The sequence below is a fragment of the Equus caballus genome, chromosome 23 (genome assembly GCF_041296265.1).
Source record: "Equus caballus isolate H_3958 breed thoroughbred chromosome 23, TB-T2T, whole genome shotgun sequence".
NCBI classification, from domain to species: Eukaryota; Metazoa; Chordata; class Mammalia; order Perissodactyla; family Equidae; genus Equus; species Equus caballus.
The window spans coordinates 44,053,150-44,067,750 of record NC_091706.1 but is presented as its reverse complement, the minus strand read 5'-3'; the positions used below and the strand labels follow the sequence as shown (position 1 = coordinate 44,067,750).

General features: G+C 36.4%; 1 protein-coding gene and 1 pseudogene across 44 annotated transcripts in view; one reads left to right on the top strand and one right to left on the bottom strand.

Annotated features, from left to right (window-relative positions):
* The window catches only part of PTPRD (protein tyrosine phosphatase receptor type D), a 2,083,106-nt gene that overhangs the window by 306,863 nt on the left and 1,761,642 nt on the right, over positions 1 to 14,601 (top strand). The gene's annotated exons all lie outside the window — the stretch shown is intronic.
* LOC138920396 (tigger transposable element-derived protein 1-like) lies at positions 9,489 to 11,263 on the bottom strand (annotated as a pseudogene).

Here is a 14,601-nt window from a genome sequence, read left to right as displayed (position 1 = left end):
TAGATGCTGTGTGAATGTTGTTTGCAAAATCAAAAGATGAACCTCAATGCCCCAAATCCTTGTTAAATGCCCCTCTCCTGAGTGTAAGCTGGGCCTGTTACTGCTTCAATGCATAGAAAATGGCAAAGTGAAGTTATTGTTCAGATGTAATTAAAGTCCCTAATTGGTTGGCTATAAGTTAACCAAATGGGAGATTTTCTTTTTGATGGACCTGACTTGAACAGGTGGGATCTTTAAAAGGGGTCAAGAGGTGAGAGACTGAATGCACAGACTTCTTTCCTGGTGGCCCTCGAGAAGCGACATTCCATGAGTTGTACAGGAAATGATTTCTGCCAACAACCAATGAGACTAGAAGAAGACCTTGAGCCTCAGATGAGACTGCAACTTCAGCCAACACTTGGCTGCAGCTTTTTGAGACCCTGAGCAGAGAACCCAACTAAACTGTGCCTGTATTTCTGACACATAGGAACTGTGAGATAATAAATGAGTATTATTTTAATCCTCTAAGTTTGTGGTAATTTCCCCTACAGTAGTAAAAAACTAATATAGTGAACTACCTCTTAGGGAAAAAAGTAGAATATTTGTCATAAAACTCATTTCCAAGTTTGATAACATTTCATCACATGCACATAGACACGCAAATATGTGCACACGTGCATGCACTACTAGGATGTCTAACTCCTCAGAGTTTGTAGAAAAAAATCAGCCTCAATAATTATATGTAAATACTTCTAATTGTCACAGAATGTCAGCGTTACACAAAGAGCTGAGACGACACCTGGTCTAAACTCTGTTTTTCATTTAAGAAATAAAGAGCTGCAAAAAGGTGCAATGCTTGCCCAGGGCCACACAAGCTGCAGGTGAGTTGCTGGGATAAGAGCCCAGCCTGAGCCCCTAATACTAGACCCGGTTTCCTCCCGGTACAAGTTACCAGAGGCAAATGGCAGAATCTAGTCAGTCTGCACCTACTGGTACAGAATGACAGATGACTCATCTTTATGATCTGCAGAAATAAGATTCTGTGATCTTGCAATGAAGAGGATTGAAAGGATTTTACTTCACAATATACCTAAACCTAAAGATGTTAGGTCAATCAGCTGGATGTTTGTATCCTATATGCCAGTTCTCAATGATTAACTGTACATTTTCATACCAAAGAGACAGTTTAAATCTTACCTATGTCGATCGAGACCTGATCTCTGTCTTGTGAATAGATTACAGTGCTTGAACGAGTCGGGATGATTATAACATAGTGAAGCTAATTCACAGAAGTGCAGAGCACCAATAGATACATGAAAAGATGCTCAGACTTACGAATACCTGAATAACTGCAAATAATGATAACGAGAGACTATTTTTACTTTTCATTATTTAACACATATTTATTGAGTCCTTATGCTTTAGGCACTTTGTATTATTTCTGAAAATAAATAGGAAAGACATCGTTCTTGCCTTCATGGATTCCATATTCTCGTGTTAGAGATAGACATTGAACACACACAAATAAACCTAAAATTGAATCCATATTAAGTGCTATGGTGAAAAGGACCGGGGGACTATGAACACATATATCTCGACAACTGACCCAATCTTGAGGAAGGCAGAGGAGACTTTCCTGGGTAAGTGACTTTTAAAGGTGAAATGGAAATTGACTGATTGATTGATCATGTGCTTGAAGGGGTTATGTGATATCCAGACAGATGGAAAGAACAGAATAGACTTCGGGTGAGGAAATTGAATGAGGGATGCTCTCAGATGCACCTGTATCAAAGAATCCTTAGCTTGGGAAACAGATTGGGATTCTTGCTATATCTGTGTTTAACTTCCCTTACACCTGAAGTACTTATGAGTTTCCTTTAAAGTGGTGGTTCACAACCTGACTCCAATAAGAATTTTCATGCAACTTTAAAGAAACATTGGTGTTTAAGCTGTACTCCCAAAGATTCTGATTTGATTTTTGGGTGTCAGTAGTTTTTAAAGGCACTCAATTGATTCTAATATGCAGTCTGGGTTGAGATCTACAGCCTTTAGACGTTTGTTAGCTAAAATTAGGGTAATTTATCTGCTATAGAATCAAATATCATTTAAATTTGGAATTTCTTAGATCAGCTATTTAGAATATAATAGAATAATAAATAAGTGCCCTGGGAAATCATCTAATTCAACTTCTACATTTTATGGATGACAGTAAAGTCTCATTTTGTCTAAGTGACTTATCTAGGGTAAAAAGGTAGCCTTGTTGCCTTTCAGTTAAACCTATTTTAAGCATAATCCACTTATGAAATTCTGTACTGAACAATTAAAACTCATTCTCAAAAAATATGTCAGTGTCCACTATGAGTGAGACGGTGCTAAGTCAATTAAGTTAATGACTGATCCTGTAAGATAATTGTTAACATTTCCATTTTAGAGCTTCAAACATGTTAAGTAAATTCCCTAAATCATGGAGCCAATAGGTGGTGGAGTCAGGATTCAAACCCAATTCTACCAGTTTTGAAAGCCATGATCTTTCCATGACGGCTTCCATGGGTTTATCTAGGATTGCCTCATCTGCCTAAAATTACCTATTGTTTAAATTAGCTGATTCCTTCAGCCTTTCCTCAAAGGACTATTTTTCCAAATTTTTGATTATTTTAATTGCTTGGAACTCCAATATCTTTGTAGTTGTGTGATCATAAAAGACTCGCTCAGGAGTTTCAAAGGATTAAATATTCTAAAGTAGTTTATATTATATGATAAATGCAATGGAATGCTGATCCTAGTTCTAGAAAATTTCAGGATGTTCACTTAGAAAAAATCTTGTGAGTCATTTTTAAATTGTAATCCTGACCTTTAGGAAGTGTTAAACAGGTTTGCTCAAAAGTTAAAGAGGATGAGTTTTCATATGATAGTCGTTTTAATTCTGAGTGTTACGAAGGATTCAACAATTTCAGTTTAAAATAGCAGAACTTGCTACATATGTATGGTCGATGACTAGCTCAGGATAAATTTTGCATATCTATAGAGTCTAAAATTCAGTTGGGATTCCAGCCAATTTTTTATTTAAGTATCATAAGTAAAAGAAAATACATAGGCTAAAATAAAGCATGGTTTGAAACTCCATTCTCTTCTCAGCCACTTTTTCTTTGTGAGTGGCTTCACAAGAACAGGTCTAACTGCTGGACATTAGGTGAGATTTAGAAATTGTGACAAAACAAAGCTTGCATAGAGCGTTAATTACCTCTTACTTCATCTATTAATTGCATGAAATATAATTGAGAACCTATTTTTTTAGTATCACTTCAAGATGTAGTAAATGAATCCAACTGAAAAAAGAATATTGATGTCAGCATTGTGCTTAGGGTTAATTTAGCATATAAACTAACCACTATTTCCCACTAAAATGTATATTTCAATGTCTGTGTAATTTTTACTATTATTATACATGACTTGGTTTTACTAATTTTCAGATGTTTCAGACACTTTTTGTTCTTTATTCATTCATCATAATATTCATTTATAGATTCATTATACAGTAGTTCACATTTAATCTGGTGCTTTTTAAAAACACACATATACGTCTACATGCAAATACATATATGTATGTATACGTACAAATTCATATATAAATATATATCCATATCCCCATTCAGAGTTGCTTTTCCAGTTTATCAGTCGTGAATTAGGAGAAGGCCAAGGGCCATCCCAGGAACCATGGGAATCACCCTAGGCATGTGAATCAAATAAGGAAACACTTAATAAAATGTTTAGTATAGAATATGGGAAAATGAGTATATAATATGAGAAAATATTGTCTCTTAAAGGTGAATTTATCAGAATCACCTGGCTTATAACTTATTGTATTAAAAAGTTCCACAGATAATTTTTATTCCCTCTGTCTAGGTAGACAGTACTGTTCTTGAAGATATGAGAACTTCAGGAAGTTTACAATTTGCTTGGGGAAATGAAAGTACCATAGATAAAGCAAAAACTACAAGATGAGTGTGCTATACGTTATATATAGTGTTTGTTTCTTTATGGTCACTTCTTCTCAAATGTGATTCCTGAATCAGCAGCATCAGCAGCATCTGGAACTTGTTAGAAAAGCATATTTTGGGCCCCAACCCAGACCTACTGAATCAGAAATTCTGGGGGTTGACCCCAGAAACAGGATCTCCAGGTGATTCTGATCCCCACTAAAGTTTGGGAACTATAGAACTTAACTTCTTGATTTCTATTGTTTTAATTATTCTGAACTTGGTGGAGACTTGTTATATGTTTTTAGGTATCTTAGAATATGTGTGTATTTTCTCCTACTTCATTCCCTTCTTACCCTCCCAGCTATGTTTCTGAGAATCAGGAAAAGTCAATCACTAGTGGATTTAACTACATTTACTCTTCATTATTAAAAACTTTAAATTTCCATTGAGGATAATGGTAAAGAAAAAAAAAATCTAAGCTTTTCAAGCAGGGCTTCCTCATTCATTTAACTCCCTCAGTTATGTCTGTGTAAACGTTCATCATAATCAACATATAAGTAACAATAAAAATTATATTAAATATATAATATAGCTTTCATTCTCGCAGTATCATAAGACATTGAGATCCAAGGTTTTAAAAGCTGAATATTTAAAATGAAACATATGATCAGCAGGAGGATTGTGAATGGAATGGAATTCTCACTGGCCTTCACACGATAATTTTTACAGGTGAGAGTAAGAGGCCATTCCTAGAAAATGGCATAGGAAGAAGCTATGAAAGCATCAAATCAAGAATACTCATGGTAGCTACTCACACTTCTTGACTATGACTTTTGAGATTACTTACACTTTTCTGAAAGTTTACCATTTGTGAGAATCCTTCTTCAGAGCAAAGGCTTTTTCCTTCAGTTTCATACTCTGTACCTAACAGTTAGTGCAGTGTCTGGCACATAGTAGCTACCTAGTAAATAGTTTAGAATGCGTGATGAAGACTAACTAGTCACTTGGAACTACCTTGAGCAGGCCACTGATGTCCAGCTGCCAGCAAAAGAGTTTAGATAACATTCTACAGGTTTTGTCAGTGAAACCAACAAAGTGGTATTATGAGAGGGCAGATATAGCAGGAAGGAAAGTCAGAGCAGGGAAAGAAGAGAGAGGGACACCCAGAAGTTATGCAGGAGACTTGCAATTAACAAAGTTATGGGCTAGGAATGGTCCGGGGGCAAAAAGCTGTCATTCATTTCTGTTTCCATTCTTTTTTGTGTGTTTTAAAGATTGGTGCCTGAGCTAACAACTGTTGCCAATCTTTTTTTCTTTTTTTGCTTTATCTCCCCAAATCCTCCCTGGTACATAGTTGTATATCTTAGTTGCAGGTCATTCTAGTTGTGGCATGTGGGACACCACCTCAACGTGGCCTGATGAGCGGTGCCATGTCTGCGCCCAGGATCCGAACCAGCGAAACCCTGGGCCGCTGCAGCGGAGCGTGAGAACTTAACCACTCAGCCACGGGAGTGGCCCCCTTTTTTTCTATTTTTTATTTTGTTTTTGTTTTTGTTTTCATTCTTAAATCACCAAAATATTATGTCAATTCTTTAAAATCACATTTATTTTCTTGAAGCCAGGGCCTGTTTTTTCCTTCATTTTCTAAATTAAAAAAATTTAGTTAAGCTTTCGTATATGTGGATGATCATATGCCCTAAATGTAAGCTTGTTATGCGTCCTTACTACCGACCAGAGCTGAGGAACAAATTTGGGAATGATGAGAATAATGATTGGTTATGAGAAGTAAGGATTGAAGCAGAGAATTACAGTAAAAACTTTTTCCATCCATAAAAATGAGTTTACATATATCTCACACCTAAAGATTGGCATAAAAATAGTCTTAAAATTAGTAGGCTTTAAACTTTTTAAAGCAGCAAAACACATAAACACGCACACACACAAACACACACACACTCAAACACACACCACAAGCAATCGTTTCTTTTCTACAGTGGGATCTTAATTGAAATCTTATTACTGTGTACAAATCAGATGAAGGCAGAAGCTGTCTGACTGTAGAGGAGATGTGTTAGAGCAACCCTAAGCCTCTTATTCTGTTGACCTCAAGCTTCCCTCAGGGCCCCTTGAGATACTCCATTTATACACAGGGCTCCCAGGAAGCAGAGAAAGCCTGCATTTTCATATTAAAGATGTACATACATATTCTATCTACTTTACACCAATGAAACAAAAATCTAACTTGAAATATGAAAAGTGCGTTATAATTATTTTCTCATGCTATTTTTCTAACAACTTGCGTGATATTTGCATCTAGGGGCTACAAAGAGATCAAAGTGCCCCTTTAAAGGACGTCTAAGGCACTTTGCCTGAGGACCAGTTGCTAGAATCTCCTTGGAGAGAGATGTAGATTTCATTTAATTCCACTACGTAGGTGATTCTTTGAAAATGGAGCTAGGATACACAGAGTACAGAAATATAAACAAAGAGGGTATTCTAGATTAATCATGAAGATTTCCCTACTGTAGGGGTGGAAGCTATAGCACAGTGCGAGGAAAGAATATGAACCCGGAATGATGCAATACTGCTCCACAATAGTTTTAGTTCCTTTAGAAATGTCCCCCCTTCCAATCCCCCACCTTCGTATCCACCATGTAACACAGGGCTTTGTCTAATGGAGACATTCAACAAATGATTTGGAGTTTAATTAAACATCATATAGTAATTTCTTATACATTACAAATTTATAACTCTTTTTTTATTAAAATGATTGTTGTAAATATACTAATATTTAAAATTTTAATTTATGGTTTATAGAAAAGTCTCCCTATATGTAAAATTATTCCTCCCATAATTTTCAAAAATGTCTCACTTTAACAATGCATAGATTCTTAAAATTTTGGAGAATCAAAGTTTGATAAATCAAATTAATTTAAATATCCCTTTTGGAAAAGTGAGGAAAGCTTCTTGACTGGGTGTAGTTGGGTGGGGACCATATGGTAGAATACACATTATCCTACAAGTCCTGTCCCTCCAGGATGCTATCTTAAATACTTTTCTTATATGATGCCCATCCCTGCATTTTATTGCAGTTGAAAGAAAAAACTTCTAATAAAGCCATTAAAATGATGTTTTTATATTTGTTGTACAAAAGTGGCCTTTTTGCTGTGACTATGTTATTGTGAAACTAGCTTAAATAAATCTTCTTGTCAATGTTTTTTCTTAAAGTTTTTTTTTGATGAATTCTGTATAAGAAATATAGGGTCTATTCATTGGGTTGTTCGTTTTTTTGTTGAGTTGTATGGCTCTTTTACATATTTTGAATATTATCGCTTTATCAGATATATGATTTGTCAAAATGGACTTTATTTTGTTGAGGTACTTTCCTTCCATACCCATTTAATTAAGAGTTTTTATCATAAATGGATGCTGTATCTGTCAAATGCTATCTTTGCAGCTATTGAGATGATCACTAATTATTAGGGAAATGCAAATCAAAACTAAATGAGATGGGGCTGGCCCTGTGGCTGAGTGGTTAAGTTTTGTGCTCTGCTTTGGCAGCCCAGGGTTTCACCAGTTCGACTCCTGGGCACAGACATAGCACCGCTCATCAGGCCATACTGAGGTGGCATCCCACATAGCACAACCAGAGGCTTACAACCAGAATATGCAACTATGTACTGGGGCGGCTTTGGGAAGGAGAAGAAGAAAAAAAGAAGATTGGCAACAGATGTTAGCTCAGGTGCCAATCTTTAAAAAGAACAAAACTAAATGAGATGTCTCACACCAATCAGAATGGTTATTATTGAAAAGACAAAAAAATAACAAGTGTGTCGAAAAGGGAACTCTCATACACTGCTGGTGGAAATGTAAATTAGTGTTGCCATTATGGAAACAGTATGAAAGTTCCTCAAAAAATTTAAAATAGAACTACCATATGATCCAGTTATCCCACTTCTGAGTACTTATCCAAAGAACATGAAAACACTAATGTAAAAAAATATTTGCACCCCTGTGTTCATTGCAGCATTATTCACAATAGTCAAAACCAGGAAACAACCTAAGTACCCATCAATGGGTGAATGGATAAAGAAGATGTGGTATATATACAGCACAAAATACTAGTCAGCTGTAAAAAAGGTGAAACCTTGCTGTTTGCAGCAACCTGGATAGACCTTAAGGGTATTATGCTAAGTGAAATAAGCCATACAGGGAAAGTCAAATACAATACGATTTCACTCATAAGTGGAAGATAAAAACAACAACAACAAACAAAGATATAGATATAGCAATTAGAATGGTGGTTACCAGAGGGGAAGGGGGAAAGGAGGAGGGCAAAAGGAGAAATAGGGCACATGTGTATGGTGATGGCTGGTAATTAGCCTTTGGGTGGTGAACATGATGTATTCTACACAGAAACCAAAATGTAATGATGTAAACCTGAAATGTATATAATTTTATAAACCAAGGTCACCTTAATTTAAATTAAAAAAGGAAAAGAAATATAGGGTTTTTGAGACAAAGTTTCTGGAAATCTCTCTTATAAAATTGAGCCACAAAAGATTGCAAGGACAACTGACCTGAAATTCAGTTGTTTATATAAGTGAGAACAATCTGCAAATTAACTTAGTCAACTTCATACTTGAGTGTGCTTGCTGTTGTGGATGCTCATTAGACAGGATGCACCCCCACCGAAAGTTTGGTTCAAGTGTCAAGACTGATGATGCCACACACACACACCAAGAGGGTATGAAGAGATCTATTACTTACATAAGGAGGCTTTTGAGGTAGACAGGGCAGGTTTCCATGGTTGGTCCAGAAATGGCTTGAGAGAGCAAATAAAGGCGGTCAGCTTGGGTTTTCATTGTGGTTAGGCAGTGGGGCCAGGGTGAGGGTTACTGCTTGTATGCCCTGACTTGTGTGATTTGAAACACTCATTGGTGTGAAAGGAGGAAGGACTCAAGTCTTTTCTTTTCTGTTTGCCCAGATTGGGGAAGAGAGAGTGGGGATGCATAAAGCTGTCAGCTGTAAAACATAAAAAAATGAATTCAGCCTCCTTACTATACTTTCATTGCTCCTTTTTAAAATGAGTAGTGGAAATTTGTTTCTACTTAAGTTCTTGGCATTGAAACTCTTAGAAACTGGTTCTGATTCTTCATTCTGGAAAGAGAAAGAAAAACTCAGAAAAAGTAAGTGGAGATCTATAGGTAATTATATCAGAAGCAAATTATGAGTAGAGAGGTGACATTAAGCAAACTCAGATAACAGGACCTGTACAAGAACCAGGAGACTTTAATGCCCCAGTATGATCATAATACAGGCACACCTCGAAGATATTGTGGAGTCAGTTCCAGACCACCACCATAAGGCAAATATCACAATAAAGTGAGTCACAGAAATTTTTGGGTTTCCTAGTACATATAAAAGTTATGTTTACACTATACTGTAGTCTATTAAGTGTGCAATAGCATTATGTCTAAAAAAAACAATGTATATACTTTAATTAAAAAATACATTTTGCTAAAAATGCTAACCATCATCTAAGCCTTCAGCAAGTAATCTGTTTGCTGGTGGAGGGTCTTGCTTCAGTGTAAATAGCTGCTGGCTACTCAGGTGGTGGTTACTGAAGGCTAGAGTGGCTGTAGCAATTTCTTAAAATAAGACAACAGCGAAGTTTGCCATATCGATTGACTCTTTCTTTCATTAATGATTCCTCTGTAGCATTCAGTGCTGTTTGATAGCATTTTACTCACAGTAAAACTTCTTTAAAAATTGGAATCAGTCCTCTGAAACCCTGCCACTGCATTATCAACTAAGTGTATGTAACACTTTAAATCTTTTGTTGTCCTTTCAACAATCTTCACAGCATCTTCACCAGGAGTAGAGTCTATCTCAAGAAACAACTTTCTTTGCACATCCATAAGAAGCAACTGTTCATCCATTAAAGTTTTATCATGACTTGCAGCAATTCAGTCACATCTTCAGGCTCCACTTCTAATTCTAGTTCTCTTGCTGTTTCCACCACATCTGCAGTTACTTCCTCCACTGAAGTCTTGAACCCCTCAAAGTCATCCATGAGGCTTAGAATCAACTTCTTCCAAGCCTCTGTTAATGTTGATATTTTGACCTCTTCCCATGAATTGCAAATGTTCTTAATGGCCTCTAGAATGATGAATCTTTTGCAGAAGATTTTCAATTGATTTTACCCAGATCCATCAGAGGAATCACAGTTTGTAGCAGCTATAGCCTTAAAAAATATATTTCTTAAATAATAAGACTTGAAAGTAGAAAGTACTCCTTGATCCATGGGCTGCAGAGTGGATGTTGTGTTAGCAGGCATAAAAACAGCACTGATTTGGTTGTACAGCTTCACCAAAGCTCTTGGGTGACCAGGTACATTGCCCATGAGCAGTATATTTTGAAAAGATTTTTTTTTTTCTGATCAGTAGCTGTCAACAGCGGGCTGAAAATATTCAGTAAACCACGCTATAAACAGAGGTACTGTCGTCCAGGCTTCATTGTTCCATTTGTAGAGCACAGGCAGAGTAGATTTAGCATAATTCTTAAGGGCCATAGGATTTTTGGCATGGTGAATGAGCACTGGCTTCAGCTTAAAGTCACCAGCTGCATTAGCCTCTGACAAGAGACTCAGCCTGTTCTTTGAAGCTTTCAAGCCAGATATTGACTTCTCCTCTCTAGCTATGAAAGTCCTAGATGGCATTTTCCTCCAAAATAAGGCTGTTCCAACTACACTGGAAATCTGTTGTTTAGTGTAGCACCTTCATTAATGATCTTAGCTAGATCTTCTGGATAACTTACTGCAGCTTCCACACAAGCATTTGCTGCTTCACCTTGAGCTTTTATATTATGGAGACAGCTTCCTTCCTTAAACCTCATGAACCAACCTCTGCTAGCTTCCAACTTTTCTTCTGCAGCTTCATCACCTCTCTCAGCCTTCAAAGAATTAAAGAGAGTTAGGGCCCTACTCTGGATTAGAGTTTGGCTTAAGAAAATGTTGTGGCTGGTTTGATCTTCTATCCAGACCACTAAAACTTTCTCCATATCAGCAATGAGTCTGTTTCACTTTCTTATCATTTGTGTGTTCACTGGAGTAACACTTTCAATTTCCTTCAAGAACTTTTCCTTTGCATTCACAACGTGGGTAGCTGTTTGGCGTAAGAAGCCTAGCTTTTGGCCTATCTCGCTTTTTAAATGCCTTCCTCACTAAGCTTAATCATTTCTAGCTTTTGATTTAAATTGAGAGTTGTGCAATTCTTCCTTTCACTTGAACACTTAGAGGTCATTGTAGAGTTATTAGCTGGCCTAATTTCAATATTGTTGTTTCTCAAGAAATAGAGAAGCTCAAAGAGAGGGGGAGAGACAGGGGAATGGCCAGTTGATGGAACAGTCAGAACACACACATTTATTGATTAAGTTTGCTGTCTTTTATAGGCACAGTTCATGATACCCCAATAACATCAAAGATCACTGATCACAGATCACCATAACAAATGTAATAATAATGAAAAGTATTGAAATATTGCAAGAATTACTAAAATGTGATACAAAGACACAAAGTGAGCAGATGCTGTTGGAAAAATGGTGCCGATAGACTTGCTCAATGCAGTATTCAAACAAACCTTCAATTTGTAAAAAATGCAGTATCTACAAAGCACAATAAAATGAGATATGGCCTCGTTAGATAGCATGTATTGAACATTCTATATCATACACTCAGCTAATCAGTTTATATGATTATTTGATTCAAACTTGCAACATCCCTGTATCTTAGGCTCTATGATTATTCCCATTCTATAGTTAAGGAAACGTGTGCTTAAGGAAGTAAAGAGATTTCCTTAAAGCACACAGCTAGTGATACAGATTGTCCAGGTTGACCTCAGATGAGCGCTACTAATCATTATAGTTTTCTGCCTTCTGATTTCTTAATTCCAGTGGAAGATTACTTTAGAAAAATATGTAAGAAATATGGATTCCTGATAAAGTCAACAGACAGTATGTAAATCTTTGCTAATTTTTTTTAAATATGCATTTTGATGCTGAAGGTTGTGATCAAGTTAATTTGCTATAAAGAACTACTTAGCAGAATAAACTGTGGAAAATGCATTACTCTAAATCTTTGAGACTTAAGCTGAGATCCAACTTTGAAATAAGAAAAATTTTCATATTTTATATTGTTCAACGTGTTTATAATTTAGGGTTTTGCTGCTGTTGCTTTTTAAGATTTAAATAATCTACTTCAAGAGGTCAGGTTTATAAAATATGAGTGAGATTTCATGAGATATTAAACTCTGGGTCAGTTACAGAGGAATGGGAACACAGTGAAACTGAGGCCTTTGAATGGCACCTGGTTGATGAGTACCCCCGTGCTATTTCCTTTCCTTTTCTCTCCTTCTTCTGTGCCCATCCTTGGATGTGCCACACTGAAAGAATCAAGGGCAATATAATTTGGTTACTCTTTATTATACCACATCCAACTGGTATATTCCTCTATGACATTTAGAATCTGATTAGACTGAACTTTTGTGTAGTTTGCACTCAGAGAAGAGCAGGGACAGTCATGGTGACCTGACCAACAACTCTAACTTATGTTGTCCCTATCCCCAGCTCTTAAGGAATTAAGCCTACTATTTCCAAGCATAGGAATACTTTTCTTTCTAGGCATATGCCAGATAAAATATATGTGCTTTTTAATCAATTCAGCAGGTATATGATATACAAGAGCGAATTTTATAGGCTTAAAATTCATACCTTCATCTGCTATGACTTTTTATATTAGATTATAGAAGTACCTAGAGGCTAATGCAATGAATATGTCTAGAGATTTGTTGCTCAAATGAATTTTTTACAATAATTTTAATGACTTTGTCTTGATTTACCAAGATACTATGCATACTGAGAACTGATCATTTCTCAAATGGCTGGAATTAGTTACAATTTTCACCTACGTTCCCTTTTAATGAGAAAATTAGCTACTCTTTTCTTGCCTTGTCCTTGGGGGTAAGTGGGAGGGGCATCAAAGGAAAGAAGGAAAGTACAACATTGTGCATTTGTGTCATGTAGCTGTTAATGAGCTGAACCCATGACATTTCCCAAGGAAAATTAAATATGCAAATGAAAGCAATGGCTGAATTAAGGCCTTTCCATGTGTTTAAGTTGAGATCCTCTGTAGAAATTATTTTTCAAAATTGCTGTTTTATAATATTCATTTTACACAGTTGTTATTCATCCAGATGGCATTGCTACAGATAATTATTCAGAATTTTAGGCATCCCCATCAAGCCTGTGGCAAACATTGGTATAGGGTCAAGAGGGTCCAACTGAAAGGGACAAGGTAACTAGAAATTTGTCAAATGTTGGTAAACATACTCAGCTCTACAGCCTGAGAGACAAAGTGAGCCACTTATTCAAAAGTACCTCAAATTACAGTGGGCCCTCAAATTCCCTGTGCCATATTGATTTTGAGGTTCTCTTCTCTCATTATAATGTCCATCAGAGATTTTCTCCACTTGGGCTATCTCAAACATATTCCTAAGTTATGTTGTACTTCTGGCATTAGCATTTCCTGGCTCCAAGTTATACCTCTCTGATTCATTAAAAGGACACTTTCAACGCTCCTACCAATCATCTCTTGCAGTTCTGGGACAGGTGACCTGGACCCAGGTGCTGGCAGATGCTACCACCTCTATGTGACCTTGAAGGAGAAGGAGGCAATGCTGCTCTCCTTTTCGGCATTCCATCCCAATAATGGAATAGTATCTTTCCTTCATTCACTCTCCCCTAAATGATATTAAGCATAACATCATTTATTAGCAACACTAGAAAATAATACCATTCATGGAGTACTTAATGTGTACAGGCAATATGATTTAATCTTCAAATAAACCTATAAGTTAAGTACATTAATTCTCTTTTTTTAACCAAGGATAAAAATACGTTTCAAGGAAGTTAAATAATTTGCCTAAAAATTTGTTGCTTGAAAATAGTATATCTCAGATGCAGGGCCACTTCTAGTCCATATGGTATCTTTGTATAAATAAGAAAAAAATAAAAAGAGTTCCCTTTACTCAAGATACTTCTATCTTTCAAAAACTTAGCAGAATATGAATATATTTTTTAAAAGAGAAAGACACTTCACTGCCACCTGCAGGAAAGTTTTGTTGTAATCTGTCTATCTACAATGGCTACACCATAATTGGTGCCTCCTTATATATGGTACCCTTGTGAAGTCAAGAGTCTACACAAACATACACGGCAGCCCTTTTAGGGTGTGAAACCAAGTGCTCTGAGTTTAAAGCCCTTCTGCTTAACTGTGTCATAAACTCAGAAATATCTAAGCAAGACCCAGTCACATGGTATATGTAAGTTACATAGGTAAAACTAACGCTTTTTGCTTCCATGCCTTGTCACTACAGCACAGATTTGCCTGCGAGTCCACCGTGAGTGAACGTTTCCATTGTTGCTATTTAGCTCCTGAACGTCCTGAGGACAAAAGGAATTTTAGGAGAAAAGATGACAAAGTAAATAGAATTATGGCAAAATGTAAATCTGACTTCTCAGTCATTTTAAAACCTTTAAATGGAATGCTTTTTCTTTTTTTCAAAACAGCACAGAATAGATGAAA